Source organism: Gavialis gangeticus, unplaced genomic scaffold, assembly GCF_001723915.1.
Source record: "Gavialis gangeticus isolate Ggan-Ray unplaced genomic scaffold, GavGan_comp1, whole genome shotgun sequence".
Taxonomy (NCBI): Eukaryota; Metazoa; Chordata; order Crocodylia; family Gavialidae; genus Gavialis; species Gavialis gangeticus.
In genome coordinates, this window is record NW_017729009.1 from 5,922,452 (window position 1) to 5,928,593 (window position 6,142).

Sequence of the window (6,142 nt, forward strand, 5' to 3'; positions counted from 1 at the left end):
AAGCTTTTTGGGTTTGGACCTCAGTGCATTTGAACACAGAGAGTAAATTTGCTATGCCACCAAAACAACAAGCATGTAATGTAGATGCTCAAGAGTTAAACAATTCAAAGGTCAAAGGAAGAGTTCCTAAGTGATAATAATACATCCCAGTTAACAACCTCTGCAGTCAGACTAACTAAAAACTAGCTGGAAACTATAACATTGCACAAGAGTAAAGCTAGCAAGCCATGGTCAGCAAAAGCATAAAGGTCTTTGTTTATAGTTCCAGACAGGGTTAAACTACCAGAGCCAACTTTGTCTGTCAAAAGCAAGCTAATTACAATCAATAGACATTTAATGGTCCCTAGGAGTCCCAGCTGAGCAATTAGCAATAGCATTAAGCACATGAAGAGGTACTATAAGTCTGTCTTTTCACTGGAAATGACAGAAAAGAGAACTAAGAATCCAAATTACACATTTAGGTCCAAAGACTGCCCTCATTTATACTGCATCAAACCTAGAGCTAGTGGAAAACATTTCCTTTTAAATTTTCTCACTGTTTTTCAAAACTCAAAATTCAAAAATTTCAACCAGCTAGAATGAAAATTTGCTGAACTCATGAGACTTGTGTGAGTGTACCTGAGAAAGAAATATGGGCTTTAGTCTATTACGTAGGCAAAGAATTAGCTAAGGATAACTAGTCTGAATATCCCCAGGATTCATTAAAACTAGTTAGCTCAGCCAGTGTTTTCACCTCTTCTCCTTTAACATTGCAGCAGTAGATGTCATCCCAATGCTGAGGGGGTGTGGAAAAATGTTATAGCTTTATCAGCTGAGTCTGGAAACAATTTATTGCAATCAGCCCACTTACTGTCATACAAAGCCAAAAGGTTAAGACATCTGAAATCCGTAGTTTAATCTCAATCTAAGGGCCAAATAAACCTTAGGTGTAGCACTGGAAGCAAACACAGTTGTACCAGACATGACTATAGCTCCAAATTTAGACTCAGCTGGCAGAGTATTATTTCTAAGGAAAAATAAATTGGATACAGAAAACCCTACATTGCTATTAAGAACTATGCAAAGATAGAACGATAAACACTGGCTTGTTACTATCTGTAAGAAAAAGGGCTTCCTTCACACTATATTTATGACCTTCCAGACCTGATATTTTCAAAGGTTGAAGGGAAAAGGAACACGAAAGGAAAGAATCTGCAGGGAAATTATTTCTGAATGTGGTATTAATAATAGGAAAGTGTGATTTTTTTTGTTTAGTCATAATTTCTTCAGAATCAATATGTTAGTCATATGCTAGCAATGTTCCTTAATGGATCTTCTGTCTTTCTGAATAAAACATTGACATACAAAAGCACTGAAGTCAGGCCCATAACTCTTAAAAAGAGATCTTGGTTTTCTTCATTTAAAAATTGCAAATTCTCTGATAAAAACCACAAATTCTCTGATTAAAAACCCCCAAAATCCACAATTAAAATGAAATGCCACTATATATATATAGAGAGAGAGAGAGAGAAAGAGAGAGAGATCAGCTGAATACAAGGTTTTACTGATATATTTACAATTTTTAAGCAATTTGAAAGCCTACCAGTGCCTCAGTCACTATAATAAAATAAATTCTAAATACCTATACATTTTGGCATAATTTAGCCATAATTTAGCCTCTCCCCCTCCCCCGGAGTATGCGAGGTCTTCTTATGATGATTTTTAAGTATGAAATTAGACTAAAGGCAATTCAAAATGTTAGCTCCTCATTTATAATTGATTTACATAAATGTTTATGTAATTCTTATTTGATATACATTCCATGCAACATTTATGGACGCTTTGGAAAATGTTCTTAGCTCTGCATTTGGTCCCTGTTCATTAGTGAAGAGTAAAATCAGATGGTGGAAAAGCTCAGAACAGAGCAGTGACAAATGAATCCTGAGACTTAGTGTGGGAGGCACCTCATGCTGGCTTAGGACTATTGCATCTGGGGGAGGTTTACTGGAAGTTCCTTTGTGAGCTCTGTGGCAATCAGTTATCTAGTTTGGCTGCTTCCACCAGCAGCAGGAATAAACACAGTGCCTCCTTTTGGGTGTCTGCTGGAATCCGTGTTAAGAACTTTAAGATGGACTCATAACCTTCTGGGACTTGGTAGGAGCAGCATTCCAGAGACAATCCTATCAACACCTGGTCAGCCCTTAGATACTTCTGGTTAAGATGAACCCTCTGTTTGCAGGACTGAGTAGGACACACTGTCATAGTCATCTTGCTGTCCTCAGCCCATTTGGTACAGGGAACACTAAATAGATAGTGCTTGGCTAAGCCTCTTCGTAAGCCCATTTTTCAGGTCCTGCCTTTGAGGCCAGTACTTACCATGCACATTTTGTGTGTGGGGAAAAATAAAGTTAGCTGAATCACATTGGTCCCAGACCTGGCCCAAACTAGAAAGCTAGGGACAGACATTCAAAAAGCTGAACCTGAGTTGATTCAACCTTTGCAAGTGAGTCTAACCTGGCTAGGCTAAACCAGCTTGTAACCACACAGACATTCTCTCTGGATGGAGAAAATTCAGGCACATGCCTGAAGTGGTTCAGGCTAGAAGCCAGTGGCTGCTAGAGCAGCCCTCCCTTCCTTCCATGGTGCTGAGCTGAGGGGGTATGCCCAGGCCCCAGGAAGGACACTCTGATTAGGGAGGTCTGCCTGCACCATCCCAGGCTTTTTCCTGCTCTCTGCTTAAGGGGAAGGAGTGTTGCCAGCCCCCAGGCCCCTGCTACCACTCTTAGGCATGTGGGGGGGGTGCAGTGCATGCATCTGCTGATGATATAGAGCTTTTCAATCTCCCTTCCTGCTTCTTTATACTTTCTGCAGTAAACTGACAGGCAAGCAAGCCAGCAGGGGGCTAATAACAGTGTTTATCACCCCATCAGTGAAACAACAGACTCTCTCCATTAGTTCAAGGTCTTCTTTAACAGCTTTTTCCACAGAAGGAACAGAGGGCTGTTACCAGCTGATCTGCTGATTAGCTCCAAAAAGCCCTAAGCGGACACTATTCTGTTTGCCTGTCCCAGTGAAACTGGAGACACACACAGACACCTGTCAGCATTAGCTAGCATACAACATGCCTAGAGTCTTTGGGACTGGGTCCATGCTGTGGGAAATGGGAGGGAGGGAGCAAGAGAGAGATCCCTGCTTGAGCAGCGAGCAGTGTGGGGGTGTAGGGAAGGGGGAAGCCAGGCAGACCCTGCTGTACCAGCAGTCTCTGCCAGAGCTCTGGCCAGGTAGCAGAGGGGCAGGGCCAGCCCTGCTGTGGAGCAGAGAGCCCTGCCCAGCCCAGAGATCATGTCTGGATGCTGAGGTAGTCTGGTTTATCTTAAACCAGCAAGGGATCTGGGACAGACATTGAATAAACCAGTTTGACCCAAATCAGTTAAATCTGATACTACATTCAACCAGGTTTATTGTGAAGCAGTTTCAGCCATTTTGAAACTGGTTTATGTGTGCTGAACTTATGTTCTGTTTTAGGTTTAAACCAGTTTCTGATCACTTAAACCAGTTTATGTGTAATGTCTGTCCATAGCCAAATAGATATCTGATGCAGAATTGCCTTAAGGCAGTAGCCTAACTACATTTTAAATGGTGCCCTAATAGGTTACTGTGAACTAAGGAAGTTTCACTGTTGGATATTCACAGACTTTAGACATATTGAGACCCTTCAAGTCTTAATAGGAAGTTCATATCATACAGAGCCCATTCCAGAACATAAGATGAAGTCATTAACTGGGCTAGATCTTCAGCTAGATCTTCAGCTGGTGCAAAATTTGATAGCCCAACTGACTTCATCTATACTACCTTGATTTTCATCTTCTAAGAGCCAGGACCTTCATTTCTAATGACCTCTTTGGAGGGCCATGCAAAGTGACCAAAGGAGAATGACATGATCTATGTTCAGCCGTTTCCTACATTCTACAGATATCAAACACACAGGAAAAGCAATGGCGAGAGAATACCTTGTCTCAGCATTTTCAGAGAGACTTTTGTAAATGTAATACAACTGTATATCTGGGTAAAATTGCAATTATTGATACCAGTACGAATGAAATGTTAATTCAAGTCAGTAGATTGAAATGAGAAATGTTTAAGGAATAGCATTTACTACAATAAAAGCAACTCGGTTGGTTCTTTGTAATTTGATGGCTCACATAAGTGCAGAAACCTATCTTACGGCTTTACAAATCTGTGATAATTTCCTTCAACTTTTACTTTTATTGCCTTGTCGTTAAATTCACATTGAGTTCTTAAAACAAAAATGCTTAAAACAGATGTGGCCATTAAAGTTACAATATGAATTTTACAACCTAAGGTTTTATGACACTGAAAGAAACTTCAGCCACCAAGGTCAAAGACAAGAATGGAACCAGAAGGCAGCTCTGATGGCAGCGTATTTCCATAAGAACTACCAAAATACTAAGCCAACAAAATACATACTGTATGTACTAATTGTATAAGTCAATGTGCAAAGGTAGAAACAATCCAGGAAATTATAAAATTATAAAAGAGTGAAAGGGAAAAAACTGGAAAAAAGGAAATGATGAGTTCATGGCTAAACTAGTTTGCGTCCTTTAAATATCTCAATTCCACTTCCGCTCTTTATCAGTTTTCTTATGGCCTTTTTTATGAGCTCTAAACAGTGAACCCCTGATGAAGGCAAGATCTTGGTTTAAAGGAGTTGCTTTAAATATCAATTCAGCTGAACAAAACTTAAAATTTGCACAAAGGAGATACACTTGGGAAAAAATTGGACTTTCACCAACTTCACTATAAAAAGTCTTTCAATATCTAGTTTCACCATAGATTCCGTTTTAGGTAGGTAGGCAGACAGACAGACATGGTCTAGCGGAGTCTGAAGTCATAACAAGAGCAGAGATGATTTCTTACAATATATTATTCCATGCATTACATTCTCTGAACTTTCCTGTCAATGGCTTTACCTGAACTCCATGTTAATTCCTAATTTCCTGGTTTTTAGGCCATGTGCCATAGGACTTCAACAATATATATATAACTTATTCCATTTTATCAAAACTGTTTCTGCATTTTCAATGCCTCTGTCGGGTCACTCTCAATGAGTTTATACTGGGGTTATTTCTAGTGTGAAAAAACCATCTGCCCTGGATTTTATTTACATTTTTTCTAAGCTTCTAGAGCATTCCTGTTTTAGCCAATGCCCATAAACACTTCACCTTCCTACAAACAATATTTCACCCTTTTCCAAGACAATAATAGTCATAGAAAAGTAGGGCTAGAAGGGACCTCCAGAGGTCACTGAGTCCAACTCCCTGCCTCAAGTAGGATCTTCCCTATCCAAACCATCCTATACAAACAGTAACAAGTTTCCAAATAAGGATTAGCCAGTTCTGTCTATAATAATATTGCCTATGATTTAGTAAAAAAAACATTGTCTTGATGTAGTCTAATCACCACTTCATGATTTAAATTGCAGTTATAGAATGGATCTATGGGTATGGACATTTCTTCAAGGCAAAAGTTGGATACCAGATCATGTAAGCTCTTCAGTAATCAAGTACTTCCCCAATATTATTTTTACTTTTTGTCTACAAGCCAGAGTGAGGAGGAGAAACAAAAAGGGGATGAGCACTTCTCAAAATTTCTGATGGGGTATCAACAAGATGTATGCACAGCAGTGCTAGCTCTCAAGGTTTGGCTGCTGTATTCGAACAATTCATTTACTACGCTAGTCACCCACACAGATGCCTGGTTGTGTCTTATGTCCATTTGGTAAAATCAACCCTACGGCCCAACTACTAGAGAAATCAATTATTTCTTTTTTCACCTTTGTCCACCTCTGGATATAGTTGAGAACCACCCTTAGTAACTTAAGTATTCCCTCCATAACACAATATGCATTGTTATTTCTTTTTTCCCCACTTGCAAGTGAACTTGCTTCTGCTGATTCTCACCAGCCCTCCCAATTCTTCTCCTGTAAATGGTTTGTTTTGCAATGGACCCCTCAGGTGATGCTTTCTACACTGGCCCTGCTTCCTTGTTGCCTTCCCCTATATTTCCCTCATGTTTGAAAGCCTCTTAGTTAAGTTTCACATTTCTTTTTCTCGTCCTGGCTCTGATTCTCAGCCTCCATCCC